The following is a 19,688-nucleotide window of genomic DNA, read 5'->3' on the forward strand; positions in this document are numbered from 1 at the left end:
CTGGCGACACACTTGATCAAACTCACAATGACAATACATGAACATTGGATCAACTTATGAGCTCAGTTGCCATATACATACAGGACACATACACACAGGAATATATAAACACACTCTCCAAGAAACACACACAGTGACATATACGCACACCAGTTGTTTATTTTCAGGAAAGGATTGTGTTAGATACGGAGATTTCCCATAATTCCCGTCATTTATTTTGGGGAGTGGTGGGAGGGGAGATGAGTCGAATCGAATGGATATGTTGATGACCCAGCGTAACGTGTTCCTCTGTGAGACACGTGCAGTGTGTGTAGGTGAGATTGTTGATTTGAGCAGGGTTATTGTTGTATATGGATGTAGTCAGTTACCTTGTTGATATTGGTTCTTGGAATAGAGCTATATATATGTATTACTGCAGCAGAGCCATCAGTGTTTGTACGTGTACCTAATAGAGTATCTGAATTGTCAAGCTTTTTGTCATAACTGGAACTAACTAAGGCCTGGATTCAATCAGATCGATCATTAACCATCGTTAACCAGCGTTGGCCAACATCTGCATAGCAAATGTTTTATAATCCCTACCGCGAGCTGACCTATCGGTGAGCGGGTACTTTTGACCGTCACAAACCACTCCCTTACTTGTTATCCCTACCGCATTTGAAGTTCAAAACGGCGCTAGAAATTGTAGGTTCTATCGATGTTAGAAATAATGACTCTCAAATGTCCATCCATTGATGTAAGGCTAATGTATAGAGATGAGTAGCCTATCAATCTCATTTGAGTGTTTGATTGGTAACGCGGCTGCATAAACCTCTAATGCGGCTGCATGGAATTTGTCGGATTACGTTGAGTGTGGTTTCGTTGCCACTTGTGGATTTGAAACTCTAATGCAGTTCCACCTCCGACACCACTAAACAACGGCTATTTGGCTGTCAATCTGATTGAATCTAGACCTAAGTATATATTACTACCAGCAAGGCAGAGTAGCCTAGTGGTTAGAGTTGGACTAGTAACCGGAAGGTTGCAAGTTCAAATCCCCGAGCTGACAAGGTACAAATCTGTCGTTCTGCCCCTGAACAGGCAGTTAACCCACTGTTCCTAGGCCGTTATTGAAAATAAGACTTTGTTCTTAACTGACTTGCCTAGTTAAATAAAGGTAAAATAAATGTAAAAAAAATATATATATTCTGATCAAACAGTTCGTGTATCATCCCAAAACAACACAGGGAAATTGAAATAAAAAAGTAGTGGAGGGATGAACAAGGATGAAGGATGTTAAGAAGGATGAAGGAGTTGCAAGGTTTTGCAAATGCCAACATTTGATAATAGTGGAGCATTGAAATGGAGCATTGAATTAAACAGCTGAACATTTTGATGCATTTTGGTCAGGAATTCTACCATTGATGCTGGAGTTTTATGGTTTGAATCCAGAGGGTAAGCAATTTACCTCATGCAAAAAGTTACACGTTTAGGAAGTCTCCGTATATGACTGAATTTGTGCAAATAATGTTGGCATATTTGTCTGAGTGGTGTAAGAGTAACATACATTAATGTATATAGTATGTGTATTTTAAATCTGTACAATACATAAATCCAAATGTCCAATATATAGTGCTACACTGTACAGTGCCTTTGGAAAGTATTCAAACCACTTGACTTTTTCAAGATGTTGTTATGTTGCAGACTTATTCTAAAATTGATTAAATCGTCCCCCCCCCATAAATCTACACTCAATACCCCATAATGACGAAGCAAAAACAGGTTTTTAGTTTATTTAAAAAAATAAAAAAATGGAATATCACATTTTTACAAGTATTCCGATTTTAGCCTCGAGTCTTCTTGGGTATGATGCTACAAGCTTGGCACACCTGTATTTAGGGAGTTTCTCCCTTTCTTCTCTGCAGATCATCTCAAGCTCTGGCAGGTTGGATGGGGAGCGTTGCATTACAGCTATTTTCAGGTCTCTCCAGAGATGTTCGATCGGGTTTACGTCCGGGTTCTGGCTGGGCCACTCAAGGACATTCAGAGACTTGTCCCGAAGCCACTCCTGCATTGTCTTGGCTGTGTGCTTAGGGTCCTTGTCCTGTTGGAAGGTGAACTTTTGTCCCAGTCTGAGGTCCTGAACGCTCTGGAGCAGGTTTTCATCAAGGATCTCTCTGTACTTTGCTCCGTTCATCTTTGCCTCGAGTTTGACTAGTCTCCCAGTCCCTGCCTCTGAAAAACATCGCCAGAGCATGATGCTACCACCATGCTTCACCATAGGGATGGTGCCAGGTTTCCTCCAGATGTGACGCTTTGCATTCAAGCCAAAGAGTTCAATCTTGGTTTCATCAGACCAGACAATCTTGTTTCTCATGTTCTGAGAGTCCTTTTGTTGCCTTTTGACAAACTCCAAGCAGGCTGTCATGTGCCTTTTACTGAGGAGGGGCTTCCGTCTGGCCACTCTACCATGAAGGTCTGATTGGTGGAATGCTGCAGAGATGGTTGTCCTTCTGGAAGGTTTTCCCATCTCCACAGAGGAACTCTAGAGCTCTGTCAGAGTGGCCATTGGTTCTTGGTCACCTCCCTGAGTGGCCAGCTCTATGAAGAGTCTTGGTGGGTCCAAACTTCTTCAATTTAAGAATGATGGAGGCCACTGTGTTCTTGGGGACCTTCAATACTGCAGAAATGTTTTGGTACTCTTCCCCAGATCTGTGCCTCGACACAATCCTGTCTCGGAGCTCTACAGACAACTCCTTCGACCTCAAGGCTTGGTTTTTGCTCTGACATGCACTGTCAACTGGTGGACCTTATATAGACAGGTGTGTGCCTTTCCAAATGATGTCCAATCAATTGAATTTACCACAGGTGGACTCTGATCAAGTTGTAGAAACATCTCAAGGATGATCAATGGAAACAGGATGCACCTGAGCTCAATTTCGAGTCTCATAGCAAAAGTTCTGAATACTTGTATGTAAATACTGTTAATGTTTTTAATGTTTTATACATTTCCACAAATTTCTAAAAACCTGTTTTGGCTTTGTCATTATGGGGTATTGTGTGCAGATTGCTGAGGATTTTAAAAATAAATAATTTAAATTAAGGCTGTAACGTAACACAATGTGGAAAAGGTCAAGGGGTCTGAATACTTTCCAAAGGCACTGTCCAGCCTGGCCTCAGACTAGATGTAAAAGTAAACGAAAATCCGGTACACTCAAATTAGCATGATATGTTATGTTTGGTTACATCAGGCCGAAGGTTACTTAAGGCAAAAATTAAAGGATTGTAGTTGGTCGGGGTGGATGGTTGAGCGTATAGCTACTTTGCAACTACTTGTTAGCTTCCCCTTCCCCTTTCAACTCCTGACCTTAACCTTAACCCCTAACCCCTAGCCTAGCTAACATAGCCACCTAGCTAACGTTAGCTTTAACCATCTAGCCACCGTCTTAACATTAGCCACAACAAATTGGAATTCTTAACATATCATACGTATTGCAAATTTGTAGCATATTTTATGAATTGTGAAATATCACACAAAATGGATGATGGACATATTAGTACATACCATACGTAACGATCATACTAATTTGAGTGTCCCAGATTTTTGTTTACTATGTTATGTCTACCCCAGAATCTGGGTTGATATTTCGGCTCCAGCATTTATTGATTTTCTTTTACAGTAAAGCTCGACATTATTCAAATTGCTGTTGACAAAATCAAAATAACCAAAATAATGTGAACAATAGGTAAAGAAAGAATATTGCCGTTTATAAGACGTGTGATTTTCTGTATAAGACATGTCTGTGTAAATCAATTAGTGCTTCTGTTGGTGCTGCATACGGACAGTGACGCACATACAGTACAGTGGAGGAATCAAAGTGAAGAGGCAGAATGTATGGATGGAGAGAGGCAGTACCACTGAAGTGTATGCTGGTTGGTTTATTACCTTTGTACTCGGGGTGGGACGGGCGCGAGACGGGGCTGCACTAGGATGGATTGGCGCCTCCCCTAAGAGAAATCACCGTATCTCATCAACACAGGAGAAGAGGAGAGGAACGATAGAGAAAAGGAGAGGCTAGGCATGTGTGCACTGAAGGAAGTAAACGGTAGAAGTTGGGTGTCGAGGAGCATTAGGGATACTCAACGCCAACAGGACACACACAAACACAAAGGAACACACGCCACATTCGCGCCAACACAAACCCAGCAGCCTGAAAGCACAAGAGGGCCCAACATGTCAACCAAGTCTGCATGCTGAGGAAGAAAACCAAGGCTGTTGATACACACATGCAGCAGTGAAGATGGTAAGTAGCCATCTTGTGCAAGCCAGAACATGAGTCAGCTTGATGTACAAGTACACCCTCCGGACAGGATGCTACTCAATCGCAGGGTCATATCCCCCAACCTATCTCCTTAATGCTGAGCCAAGCAGAGACACATTGGGTCCCATTTTTAGTCTTTGGCCGAGGATCGAACTCCCAACATTCCAATCACAGGGCGGACACCACTGAGTTGGTTTAGCAATAAAGATAGCTGCATTTTAAATCAAGCTAAATGTCATTCATTGATCCAAAGACTGAAAAGTCTTAAGAAAAATTGTACTCTTCTGATGCTGAGGGGTTAGAAGTTGAGGCGAAAGGTCATGCTACTGCTAAACATGCAGTAATCATTGGCAAAAGTAATAAACACAACTATTACTGCAACAAGGAATAAATAGTATTAATAAACAGAGTTAAACAATATAAATATGCATACACATGTAAAATGTTGAATGACACATAACACATACAAGGTTATAGAGACCGTAGATAACTGATGGAATAGGGATAACCAGGTAAAGTGAGACATGCATTATACTCACAATGATGCATGGAACATACAACATTAAGTTGGAAAGGAAATGTAGAGTTCAACATCCAAAGGATGATTTATTTGTTACGAGTCATTACAAGGACAGGTTGATCTACTGTACTTTCAAGAGTGCTACCACTAGTTGCTGCCTACAGGTGTAATATCTTAATTGGACCAGTTTCCCACAGCAGGAACATAATCCTGCACCAACAGGAATGTGGATAATAATTCATGGATATGTTTGTAGGGGTTGATACATTTTTCAATAGGGCAAATCAAGTCAAACATTTTAAAGTGGAAATTACAAACATTAGAAGCTAAATTAACTAATTTAATCAAGTTTGACAATGAAATCCCATTAAAACCAGATATTTACTAGAGATGGGGTGGAGGTATTCTCAACATAATGCTCTTGGAAGTTGTATCCACAAATTGCACGTAAAAAGCTGAAAGCTGAGTGAACTGCCCACTGTTGGGACAATAAAGATGACGTGAACTCTATGAGTCACCGACACCCCTACCTAGACACCTAGCATTAAACACCTGTTGCTGCCATGGTGATGGACAAGTGATTGTATGGTAGCCACCTCACTGCAAATAATGACAGATATTGGAAACGCAAGCATTAACACATGCCAACATGCTCTGCTTGGGCATAGCCATGATGGGAATGTAATGGTCCACAACAATTTACGGTTTCCTTTAATAATCTTCTTGACTATAGCCTTCAGAACAATGGAGATACACAGTAAGGTTTGCCTGGTTGCATGACAATGAACAATTAGCATGAGAAAAGAGAAAACTTGGGTGGAAGCATGACATGGAAATAATGAATGGTACCAGAAGATCCATGTTGGACTGCTGTGATTTGTGATACTGTGTCTCGGAAGAGACCCAAATAGCTTCATGTTAGATAGCAAATCTCCCTCTTCCAGCTTGGAAATAAAACCAATGTCAAGATGGATGCCCAGCCTTGAACGCTACTACGACCTCTTGAGAAGAGCTAATCAAACTGTATCTCTCAGCCCTCAGAAAGGACAAATAGATTCCGACAGCAACGCTGTGTGAGGCTGTAGGCCAAGTCTACCATGACACTCCCCGCAACTACATGTCAACCACAGACTGGCCACGGTCGACTGAGTGTAACCAGCACGAGCGCAAAAACTCTTTGGTCTGCTACTTGTCTGGCAACTGAACAGAACGCCACGCATCGCTGGACGGCTTTACCCCCTTTCAACCACAGTTTCTAAGCCTTTCTGGCTAATCTCTCCCTCTCTTCCTCTCCCCCCCGCCCTTCCTCTCCCTCTCTGGGGGAGCTGTGTACTGAATGGAGAAATAACAGGAGAGACGCATTGGATCACTGCTCACTCGAGGAAGCATGGCTGAAGCCGTTACCGTTTAAAGCCTTGCAGGGGTGCTGCATTCAGCTGTATTCTTATCTGGGACATAGCGGGAGCCCTGTCTGTTCACACCGCTCAAACCTTCTGCTTTTGTTTTTATTTCTGGATGTCAGAAAATGTATTATATCTGTTGCCTCTTTTGAGTCTGATTTGATTCAGATATGGATAAAGAAGTTTGGATTGGGGAAGCGGCTGGGTGGGATTCAGCGAAGCTTGAGCGTACATGTGTCATGTTGTTTGCAAGAGACATTGTGGGTTGACACATACTCACTCTCTCTCTCTCGCTCTTTTACACACACACACACACACACACACACACACACACACACACACACACACACACACACACACACACACAGAGAGAGAGAGAGAGAAAAATCTGGCATGTCTTTGCAGCATGACTCATGATTGAGGGTGGGCTTGACCGGTTTGACAGGAGATGATGTGTGGCTGGCTAAAAGCATGGACCGAAAGACATTGAGTTTGGGATGTTGGAGACGTTGTCGGCCTGACAAATTAACTCATCCTCAGGACTAAAACTGTTCAATAGTTGTGTATTATGTCTGTCTTGCATTTGTGTTAGACTGGTAATACAACTTGACGTTGACATGCTCAGTGTGAATAATTGGGATGAAGGAGTTTGGATTGGGGAAGCGGTTGGGTGGGACTCATCTTCTGGTGGAACAGGGATTTGATTTAAACGAATGAAAGAAGCTTGAGCATACATATGTGATGTCGTTTGCAAGAGACATTGGGGTTTGACACACTATCTCTCTTTCACACACACACAGACACATACACACACACACACACACTGAAAGCTGGTATGTCTTTGCAGCATGACTCAGGCTTGAGGTTGAGCCTGCCTGGTTTGACAGGAGATGATGAGTGGCTGGCTAAAAGCATGGACCGTGAGACATTGAGTGTGGTTGCTGGAGATGTTGTCGGCCTGGCAAATTAACTCATCCTCAGTACCAAAACTGTTCAAAAGTCGTGTATTATGTCTTGCATTTGTGTTGGACTGGTAATACAACTTAACTTAATACATATAGTTCACACAAAGTTGATAGACGTGTCTGAGATGTACAGTTATCACAGACGCTGATTTGATTACAACCTGGATGTGGTCAGACGTAATATAAACAGACTGATTGAGAGACAGACACGAGATGTAAACAGACGTTCTTTGACCTTCAAAGCACCTAAATGGATTGACAGACAAATGACAGTCTCACCCAAACCCAAGGACTTGTCTAGACAAAATAAAAGGGACAAATCAACAAAGAGATGAAAACAACATAGAGAAGGATAGAGAGATAAAGACACAGGCCATCCTTACAGACATGGCGACCAGAAGAAGAAAATCACAGACCTGATCGGCGAAGACCCTAACGTTAGCTTTTGGCGGCTCAATGATGGCTCCTCCCCTTATCTCGTCCTCCACAGCCATAAGTCTAAGAGAGAGAGAGAGAGAGAGTTCAAACAGTTGAGAGAATTGTGAGTTAAGTAGACACTAAGTAGCTAAGTGCAATGCGTAAGGCTTATAAAGACTGTCCAGGTGCAAGCTGCACCTGTCATTACCCTGACAAACGTTGATTTGTCAAATATACCCATTACCTGGTTTATAGTAGCGTTGTTATAACCTCTGGTAGCCAAATTATAATCTATTCAACCAATGCTGTAGCTGTTTAACATACACTGCTTCAGTAATACGAGGAAGCATTTTTGGGGCAGTTGAGGTGCATATTTCCATGTTTCCCAAGGGATTCAGCATGATGTGTCTGTCCAATTCAGGGTGTTTTCCAATTTAATCATGCCTAATGATGTCTAGATTGTGGTGTTTTGCCGGTCATCGTGTTCTGAAGGGGGTTTAATTAATAGTTCATCCTCATGGAATAGTTGAACTGACGCAACATGATAGAGATTCCAAATCCTTGTTATAACCATTTCAAAAAGGGTTGGCTTGCAGGGATATGGGAAGCTTATTGCTCCAGTCTCCATAGAATATTTTTCTTGCCATGCAAATTCACCTATAGACACGATTACTCAGCATCAGAATTATTTTCCAGAGAGGGGAACATGGATCATTAATTACTTGCCTTTGGAATTTCAAGATCTGCATCATTCAAGGCAATGGTTCTGATATTTTCTTGAACGGACACAAAAGGTGAAGGATCAATTAAAAGTCACTGCAATCATGAAGTCAAATCCAAGATGGTGATCAGCTGTTTGGTGATGGAGAGTCAATGAACAAGAGTACATATGACATCCTAACTCCTACCTGGTCGGTATTTCTGAGGTAATGAAATTCTTCTGCTTTGCTCATTATATATTTCATTATCTTTCAATCTTTTATCACATCTACTTTCCGCCTGAACGACATGGTTGTTTTAATTTGAAGTCACACAGAAAAGCTGTGAAATTGCTGACAAGGTGGATGAACTTCAGAGCGTTAAACTCCTGAGATTAACAGAATGCTGAGAGAGGACTAATTGCACAAAATGAATGACACATTTATATACAGCGCCTTCAAAAAGTATTCACACCCGTGACTTTTTCCACATTTAAAATGGATTACATTGAGATGTGTCACTGGCTTACACACAATACCCCACAATGTCAAAGTGGAATTATGTTTTTAGAAATGTTTACAAATGAATTTAAAATGAAAAGCTGAAATGTCTCGAGTCAATAAGTATTCAACCCCTCCCTTCGTTATGGCAATAAATTCCGGAGTAAAACTGTGCTTACGAAGTCACATAATAAGTTACATGGACTCATAATATTGTTTAACAAGATTTTTGAATGATTACCTCATCTCCGTACCCACACATACAATTATCTGTAAGGTCCCTCATTCGAGCAGTGAATTTCAAACACAGATTCAGGTTTTTCAATGGCTGGCAAATAGGGGCACCTATTCGTAGATAAACAAATATAAAAGCAGACATTGAATATCACTTTGAGCATGGTGGCAAATAGGGGCACCTATTGGTAGATGAACAAATATAAAAGCAGACATTGAATATCACTTTGAGCATGGTGGCAAATAGGGGCACCTATTGGTAGATAAACAAATATAAAAGCAGACATTGAATACTCACTTTGAGCATGGTGAAGTTATTATTACACTTTGGACGCTGTATCAATACACCCTGTCACTACAAAGATACAGGCATCCTTCCTAACTCATTTGCCGGAGAGGAAGGAAACCGCTCAGGGATTTCACAATGAGTCCAAAGGTGACTTTAAAACAGTTACAGCGTTTAATGGCTGTGATAAGCGAAAACTGAGACTGGAGCAACAACAGACAATAAAACTGCAAAAAATGTTTGTTTTTTAAAACTTTAAGTCCTGAATACAAAGCGTTATGTTTGGGGCAAATCCAACACAACACATCACTGAGTACCACTGTCCATATTTTCAAGCATAGTGGTGGCTGCGTCATGTTATGGGCATGCTTGTCATCGGCAAGGACTATGGAGTTTTTTTAGGATAAAAGAAATTGAATATAGAGCTAAGCACAGGCAAAATCCTAGAGAAAAACCTGGTTAAGTCTGCTTTCCAGACAGACACCGGAGACAAATGTACCTTTCAGCAGGACAATAACCAAAAACACAAAGCCAAATATACACGGGAGTTGCTTACCAATACAACATTGAATGTTCCTGAGTGGCCTAATTACATTTTTGACTTAAATCGGCTTGGAAATGAATAAAAAGACCTGAAAATGGTTGTCTAACAACAATCAACAACCAGCTTGACAGAGCTTGAAAAATTGTTATAATAATGTGCAAATGTTGTACAATCCAGGTGTGCAAAGCTCTTAGAGACAAAGACTCATAGCTGTAACCGATGCCAAAGGTGAGTCTAACATACAGCATATTGACTCAGGGTTGTGAATACTTATGTAAATGACATATTTCAGTAAAACATGTTTTCACTTTGTCATTATGTGGCATCGTGTGTAGATGGGTGAGATTTTTATTTTATTTAATCCATTTTGAATTCAGGATGTAACACAATAAAATGTGGAATAAGTCAAGGGGTATGAATACTTTCTGAAGGAACTGTATAGGACATTGTGCAGCGGCAACAGGGAAAGTGTGGACCAGACAGCCAATGTGATTGGTGCAAAAACTGAGCCAATAAGACAAGCTAAAAACAGAAATACATTTTAATGTTAGCACACATTTTAGTCAAACTATTTCAAAATGCGTGGTTGGTTTGGACATATCACTAATTGTCATATGCCACCATATCAAGCTGTAGCATTTCCACAGAGAAAGCAGTCTCTGAATATCTTTATGCTTAACATACTACAACTAAATTGATGCTTAACATGGATAAATAATGAAAATCCACAGGTGAAGTTTCAGACATTGGTGTTAGATGTTTTATTACATAAATAATGTACAGGGATTTATTGGACAAAAATAAGAAAGGGAAAAGGAATCAAATGTATGCACTGACAGAAACATTGACACTGACCTAAGAAACAATGAAATGTAACATGAGTATACAGTAGAATTCTACAGAAGGCAGACAGTGATTCACATGGGTGATATGTACCAAAACTAAACCTGTATATCTATTTACTTCAAGTTCAACTAGTGTGCTTGTCAGGTCAAGTCTTACACACAGTCAAAACAATGTGGGTATTTGTCAATATGAGGTCAGGGACAGGTCATGATGTCTGAATTGGCTGTGACAGAGAAATAAGGCAGGCGATCGGGTGAGTCAAAGGTCACATGATATGTAGTCAATTATATGTACATCAACAGTAAACCCTCACTATGTCCTGCTATTTGCCATATCAATCCAAATGGCTTTATTGCACAGTGCACAGAAAACTTTCAAAGTAATACTGATGTAATATTATACTGTACATCTATACAGACTACCAATATTATACTTGCTACAATGCCAAAAGATAGGCAATCTTATGATAGTGAACAATTCTTGTTCCACATCGTATCTCAAAAAAATGACTCCCTCAAAGCTCTAACTTTAGCAAACAACGACACCATTTACCATTCTGTCTCCTATGATTTACTGCAGATCAAAAGTTAAACCAACGACATATTGCAAAATTATAAGAGATATAAATCTTAACACTAGATAAACGGCACCAATATCCATCTATCTGCATGATTAACATTTTTGTTCAAGTCTCAAACACTATACAGCCATGTGTAAGTCAAATATACAAGTTATAAACTATTTTTTACAGTACTGTATACGCTGTATCTATGGTATTTAGGGATTTACAGTATCCATGGTCGTACATGCAGAAGTCTCAGTATAATGTATGTTGATATGGTTTCAATTGATACTGAATGGGACCTGAAAAAAAACCTTAAAGTGTATGAGTTCTGTATGTATGATCATATGATATATGTATCTATGCATGTAAGGTATACATACTCAATATCTTTGTGTGCCTGAATGTAGGCCTACATACATATAATGCTTCTGTTCATTAATGTTCAATTTAAATCTATTATTGCACATGTAAAATATTGCTATTTCAATGGATTAAAATAGTTAATTACATTGGTAATATCATAACAAAATGTACATACAGAATCTTAGTGTATGGTACAGTACTGGTACTTCAATAGGGTATTGATAACATTTAGATAGTGTGTTACTCTGTCTTGTCTGATATAATAGAATATAATCCGTCATATTCCTTTTAAGAAACATAACTTCTACTCTAGAGGCAGTCGTCTAGAGCAACCAAGATAAATCACAAAAAAAGTATTTCAGAATATCTGAAGTAATTTCTAAGAAGAATGATGAATGAGATTTGAAAATCAATGATAAAGGTTTGGGTTTTGTATGGATTTGGTTTATGGTTCTGGGGTTTGGGAAAGGAGACAAAGCTGAACGATGAATTATGTCTATGCTGTCTGACTATGTGTGTCTTTGCTATTAAAAGAAACTGAGTTGCATTGTAAGGGGACTCTCAGAGAATTCACTGGGGAGACACTGAATTTATCTGAGAGTCACAGGATTGTGATAAGAGCTCATATAATTAAAGATGGACTTTTATAACTAACTCTGACGTGTGTGTGTGGTTTGCTCCCATGATTTGGTAAATAGAGGAAATTTCCACGACAGAAGTCGGGAAGTTTACATACACCTTAGCCAAATACATTTAAACTCAGTTTTTCACAATTCCTATAATTTAATCCTAGTAACAATTCCCTGTTTTAGGTCAGTTAGGATCACCACTTTATTTTAAGAATGTGAAATGCCAGAATAATAGTAGAGAGAATGATTTATTTCAGCTTTTATCTCTTTCATCACATTCCCAGTGGGTCAGAAGTTTACATACACTCAATTAGTATTTGGTAGCATTGCCTTCAAATTATTTAACTTGGGTCAAACATTTCGGGTGGCCTTCCACAAGCTTCCCACAATAAGTTGGGTGAATTTTGGCCCAAAACTCCTGACAGAGCTGGTGTAACTTAGTCAGGCTTGTAGGCTTCCTTGCTCGCACACGCTTATTCAGTTCTGCAGACAAATGTTCCATAGGATGGAGGTCAGGGCTTTCTGATGGCCACTCCAATACCTTGACTTTGTTGTCCTTAAGCCATTTTTCCACAACTTTGGAAGTATGCTTGGGGTCATTGTCCATTTGGAAGACCCATTTGCGACCAAGCTTTAACTTCCTGACTGATGTCTTGAGACGTTGCTTCCACATAATATTCCTACCTCATGATGCCTTCTATTTTGTGAAGTGCACCAGTCCCTCCTGCAGCAAAGCCTCCCCACAACAGTTGGGATGGTGTTCTTCGGCTTGCAAGCCTCCCCCTTTTTACTCCAAACATAACGATGGTCATTATGGCCAAACAGTTCTATTTTTGTTTCATCAGACCAGAGGACATTTCTCCAAAAAGTACAATCTTTGTCCCCATGTGCAGTTGCAAACCGTAGTCAGGCTTTTTTATGGGCGTTTTGGAGCAGTGGCTTCTTCCTTGCCTAGCGGCCTTTCAGGTTATGTCGATATAGGACTCGTTTTACTGTTGATATAGATACTTTGTACCTGTTTCCTCCAGCATCTTCACAAGGTCCTTTGCTGTTGTTCTGGGATTGATTTGCACTTTTCGCACCAAAGTATGTTCATCTCTAGGAGAGAACGCGTCTCCTTCCTGAGCGGTATGATGGCAGCATGGTCCCATGGTGTTTATACTTGCGTACTATTGTTTGTACAGATGAACGAGCTACAGTACTTTTGGAATTTGGAAATTTCTCCCAAGGATGAACCAGACTTCTTTTGATTTTCCCATGATGAGTTTGAAGGTAGGCCTAGTGTATGTAAACTTCTGACCCACTGGAATTGTGATACAGTGAATTATAAGTTAAATAATCTGTCTGTAAACAATTGTTGGAAAAACTACAATAGATTTGCCAAAACTATAGTTTGTTAACAAGAAATTTGTGGAGTGGTTTAAAAACGAGTTTTAATGACTCCAACCTAAGTGTATGTAAACTTCCGACTTCAACTGTATATATATATATATATATATATATATATATATATATATATATATATATATATATATATATATATATATACATACACACATAAAGATTCATACGTATACACGTACACTACTGTTCAAAAGTTTGGGGTCACTTAGAAATGTCCTTGTTTTTGAAAGAAAAGCTATTTTTTTGTCCATTAACATAACGTCAAATTGATCAGAAATACAGTGTAGATATTCTTAATGTTGTAAATGACTATTGTAGCTGGAAACGGCTGATTTTTTTAATGGAATATCTACATAGGCGTACAGAGGCCCATTATTAGCAAACATAGATGTCCTAACTAACTTGCCAAAACTATAGTTTGCTAACAAGACATTTGTGGAGTGGTTGAAAAACAAGTCAATGACTCCAACCTAAGTGTATGTAAACCTCCGACTTCAACTGTAACTACCTGAGCTAATGAAGTAGCTTGAAACATATTTTCTACCATCAATAATTTAAAAAACGCAAATAGCATTTCTCATTCATTGACAGCATATGAATCTGTCTTAAAATCTAGCAGCCATCCACTACTTATAGAATCCTCTAGTTTATCTTGTCAACTGTAACAATGCCATCGCCCAAACTAACTTCAAAGGGGAAAGAGAACTTGTCATTTAGCAGATAAATTAGGTTTACTCTGTGTTCTCTTTACACATCACAAGATAGTATTTCTCCATCAAACTGTGGTCGCGGTTTGTAAAGATTGGCATTGTTCATTCTCATGTCAAGCTGTTATGGTGATGTCAACAATATGTCATGTACTATCTTAGTCTTTGCCTCATGCATTTTTATCAAAAACACCATTATGGCCTCATACTGTATAGGGCAGATAGGAGTCATATGATGTCACCTTTCTGTCCATTATTGTGCTTTTCAATTCAATCTAGGTGAATCCCTCTCAGTTTACGATTATTGGAATAATCACCACAGATGATGCAGGTAAACTACTAAAGGAAAGTAAACAAGCAGCATGTTTGATATACTGGTAAAAAAGGTTGCCAAGTAGTGCAATAGTACAAAGGGCCTAAAAATGTGTCTTTTGGGTTCTTTATGCACAAAGTTATGGGGTTATGGATGGGATTGGTTCCATTAAGTACAGCCAGAAACGGCCTCGGTCTTCATTCCATTTCTTCTTCCCTGGAATGGATTAAAAGTTCCCTGTGATGCATATCTAACTTTCAATTGCAGATTATTAGAGGTGGTGGACAAAAGCAGAACATTTACACAAATAGTTTCCTCTCAAGTTCCTTGTCTCAAGTCAATTTGTTAACATTAGTCAGAAAAAGAATGTTCAATGAACATTTTCCTACTGACTGGGTGAAAACCAATTGCCTAATGATTTCACTGTTGACCTCACCTTTCAAATGAATGTGCAGTTAGTTTGAAGCTATCCCATTATTTATATATACACTGCTCAAAAAAATAAAGGGAACACTAAAATAACACATCCTAGATCTGAATGAATGAAATATTCTTATTAAATACTTTTTTCTTTACATAGTTGAATGTGCTGACAACAAAATCACACAAAAATTATCATTGGAAATCAAATGTATCAACCCATGGAGGTCTGGATTTGGAGTCACACACTCAAAATGAAAGTGGAAAACCACACTACAGGCTGATCCAACTTTGATATAATGTCCTTAAAACAAGTCAAAATGAGGCTCAGTAGTGTGTGTGGCCTCCACATGCCTGTATGACCTCCCTACAACGCCTGGGCATGGCTCCTGATGAGGTGGCGGATGGTCTCCTGAGGGATATCCTCCCAGACCTGGACTAAAGCATCCGCCAACTCCTGGACAGTCTGTGGTGCAACGTGGCGTTGGTGGATAGAGCGAGACATGATGTCCCAGATGTGCTCAATTGGATTCAGGTCTGGGGAACGGGCGGGCCAGTCCATAGCATCAATGCCTTCCTCTTGCAGGAACTGCTGACACACTCCAGCCACATGAGGTCTAGCATTGTCTTGCATTAGGAGGAACCCAAGGCCAACCGCACCAGCATATGGTCTCACAAGGGGTCTGAGGATCTCATCTCGGTACCTAATGGCAGTCAGGCTACCTCTGGCGAGCACATGGAGGGCTGTGCGGCCCCCGAAAGAAATGCCACCCCACACTATAACTGACCCACCGTCAAACCGGTCATGCTGGAGGATGTTGCAGGCAGCAGAACGTTCTCCACGGCGTCTCCAGACTCTGTCACGTCTGTCACATGTGCTCAGTGTGAACCTGCTTTCATCTGTGAAGAGCACAGGGCGCCAGTGGCGAATTTGCCAATCTTGGTGTTCTCTGGCAAATGCCAAACGTCCTGCACGGTGTTGGGCTGTAAGCCAACCCCCACCTGTGGACGTTGAGTCTGTTTCTGACCGTTTGAGCAGACACATGCACATTTGTGGCCTGCTAGAGATGATCTTACAGGGCTCTGGCAGCGCTCCTCCTGCTCCTCCTTGCACAAAGGCGGAGGTAGCGGTCCTGCTGCTGGGCTGTTGCCCTCCTACGGGCTCCTCCACGTCTCCTGATGTACTGACCTGTCTCCTGGTAGCGCCTCCATGCTCTGGACACTACGCTGACAGACACAGCAAACCTTCTTGCCACAGCTCGCATTGATGTGCCATCCTGGATGAGCTGCACTACCTGAGCCACTTGTGTGGGTTGTAGACTCCGTCTCATGCTACCACTAGAGTGAAAGCACCGCCAGCATTCAAAGTGACCAAAACATCAGCCAGGAAGCATAGGAACTGAGAAATGGTCTGTGGTCACCACCTGCAGAACCACTCCTTTATTGGGGGTGTCTTGCTAATTGCCTATAATTTCCACCTGTTGTCTATTCCATTTGCACAACAGCATGTGAAATGTATTGTCAATCAGTGTTGCTTCCTAAGTGGACAGTTTGATTTCACAGACGTGTGATTGACTTGGAGTTACATTGTGTTGTTTAAGTGTTCCCTTTATTTTTTTGAGCAGTGTATATATGTATATTTGACCTACACACCTATGGCTCCTGAGTAGTGCATCGGTCTAAGACAGTGCATCTCAGTGCAAGAGGTGTCACTACAGTCCCTGGTTCAAATCCAGGCTGTATCACATCCGGCCGTGATTGGGAGTCCTATAGGGCGGCACACAATTGCCCAGTGTCGTCCGAGTTTGGCCGGGTTAGGCCATCATTGTGAAAATAAGAATTTGTTCTTAACTGACTTGCCTAGTTAGTAAAGGTTAACATTTAAAAACATTTTTTTTTAAATATGGTTGAGGCCTCCCTGTTATTTCTCCATACATTATTAATGTATCTATTTCATAACTATACATTATCTAGACTCATATATTCATCAATATTCCCCATATTATTTCCAAAAATCAGCACTTGCCTAAAGAAGATGAACTCTGTCTATAATTGTTGATATTTCTTGGATAAACGTAATCAGACACGATAGGTCTTAACAATACATGAATTTATTTTCTTCACTCCATTTTAGTTCTCTCTCTCTTCCTCTCTACATCTCCATTCTCCATCTCCTCCACCCTCCACCACCACCCCTCTTTTTACCTGTTGATTATTCCTTTAATTTGGGAGTCTTTCTCCACCTGCTGTTGCCGTAGCCTCCTCTCGCTGTCCTCCAGGCGACACTGGTATTGTGAGAGGATCTTACTGGTCTGCTGCTCCTGGGAAAGGAGCCTCTTCTCATACTCCTCCAGCTTCCTGTGGGACATGATCAGTCGCTCCTTCAGGGAGTGGATCTCCTCCTCGTATTCCTTTACCTGAGACAGACAGAGAGAAGGGAACGCATTGGAGATAGAAAATGGTTGAGTAATTGTCATACACGTCGACAAGTCACCATGGAATAGGGAGGCAACCACATTGTTGTCCAGTGTTCATTAAAGTCTAAGGCACACACAGTTTATCCCTTTTCACTTGCTCACTATGCACAAAGATCCAGCTATGTCTATTATGAAAATAACTCCAGAAGGGAATATATTGAAAATATAAAAATAGTTGAGCAAATGACTGTTTATTAGCAACACATGGCTAAACAACCAGCAAATGTTCTTGGGGGTTGACTGAACACACCTTCACTCGGACAAAGAAATGTGGTAATGCGGTGTCTGCGGTCAAATATGAATATGCGAGCTAAAAGTTTGTTTATTTTCAATGACTCACTGTTGTTCAAGTTCATCCTCAGCTGTTCCTTTCTAAATTATTCATAAATACGTGTCTCGGTACCATCTGTTCTCCACTGATAGACTTGGGTTGCACTTCCCTGACATCTGTACTGTGCATTAAGAAGGAGATATGACTCAGATCAGTGTTACGGTTCTCTAGTCTCACAGTTTGCTGTTTAATATGCTGCCACGTCGAATTGCTAAAGAAGAGAGAAATGTTGCATTCCTTTGAGGGATCGTTTTGTTACTGTTGATTTCCTAGAAGATTGGGATTTCAATGCCAAAGCTACAGTATATTGTTAAGACAATTATCTACTTTATATATATATATATATACACACACACACACACACACACACACACACACACACACATTGCCAATGTCAAATTTAGGCTAGCATTCTTTTGTATTGCAAAAGCTGTGGTGGGAGAGATGTATCTACCCTGTCTAAGCGAGACTCATCCATGCTTTTGGAGTACTCCTTCAGCTTGAACTCCTCACGGTCGATGCGGTTAGCCTCCAGAGTAATGTCAGCGGAGAGGTGAGGCATGTTGGAGACCCAGGCGACTGTTCTCTCATTGGCCGGGGTCGGGGGGTTAAGGGTCGAGGGCGACTGCCCGGAACCCTGGGGAAAAAGGCAAGAAGCAGATATGAAGAGGAAGAATATGTAGTACTAGCAGTGGTGTGTATTCATGGGTGCCAAGGGAAGCCAGGCCTGTCACCAAAAATTGAACAAGAGAAAACATTGATAAATATTTTTTTTGTCTCTCTGTGTTTCATAATTTTCCTTCAATTCGCAAGAGGCTGAATATATCTGAATATATCTATATCAGTGTCTCCTGACTCCTCCTGTCTCAGCCTCCAGTATTTATGCTGCAGTAGTTTATGTGTCGGGGGGCTAGGGTCAGTTTGTTATATCTGGAGTACTTATCTTGTCCTATTCGGTGTCCTGTGTGAATTTAAGTACGCTCTCTCTAATTCTCTCTTTCTCTCTTTCTTTCTCTCTCTCGGAGGACCTGAGCCCTAGGACCATGCCTCAGGACTACCTGACATGATGACTCCTTGCTGTCCCCAGTCCACCTGGCCGTGCCGCTGCTCCAGTTTCAACTGTTCTGCCTTATTATTATTGGACCATGCTGGTCTTTTATGAACATTTGAACATCTTGGCCATGTTCTGTTATAATCTCCACCCGGCACAGCCAGAAGAGGACTGGCCACCCCACATAGCCTGGTTCCTCTCTAGGTTTCTTCCTAGGTTTTGGCCTTTCTAGGGAGTTTTTCCTAGCCACCGTGCTTCTACACCTGCATTGCTTGCTGTTTGGGGTTTTAGGCTGGGTTTCTGTACAGCACTTTGAGATATCAGCTGATGTACGAAGGGCTATATAAATACATTTGATTTGATTTGATCTCAGTGGAGAACGCATCCAAGCAAGCAAAACACTGCCCCTCTGTCTCTGTATGCGTCGGCCATCTATCTGATGCTGTCTGGGCCAAAAGAGTATGACATTGTTGTCGGACGTAGCATTGAATGCAAGGGAAACCAACAAGCATTTGGCCTTCCTTGATTAAGTATAAAATAATAGCCAATCAGCGTTGCTCTAAACTGAATGAGCTCAACTGTGAATGGTCCTGGCGTATCATTAATACGTGTCAAGGGAAGCCAGTTTGGATTTGGCATCACTCCTATCAATTCGCAATGAGAGCATATGTCAACTTGAATTGTTGAATCTCGTTGTGATGTTGTCCTCTGGTGGC

The 19,688-nt window shown here is 40.8% G+C and overlaps 1 pseudogene; it reads right to left on the reverse strand.

Annotated features, from left to right (window-relative positions):
* LOC115104264 (ras/Rap GTPase-activating protein SynGAP-like) overlaps positions 1–19,688 on the reverse strand; it is a 44,210-nt pseudogene that overhangs the window by 8,890 nt on the left and 15,632 nt on the right.

Source organism: Oncorhynchus nerka, linkage group LG3, assembly GCF_034236695.1.
Source record: "Oncorhynchus nerka isolate Pitt River linkage group LG3, Oner_Uvic_2.0, whole genome shotgun sequence".
NCBI lineage: Eukaryota > Metazoa > Chordata > Actinopteri > Salmoniformes > Salmonidae > Oncorhynchus > Oncorhynchus nerka.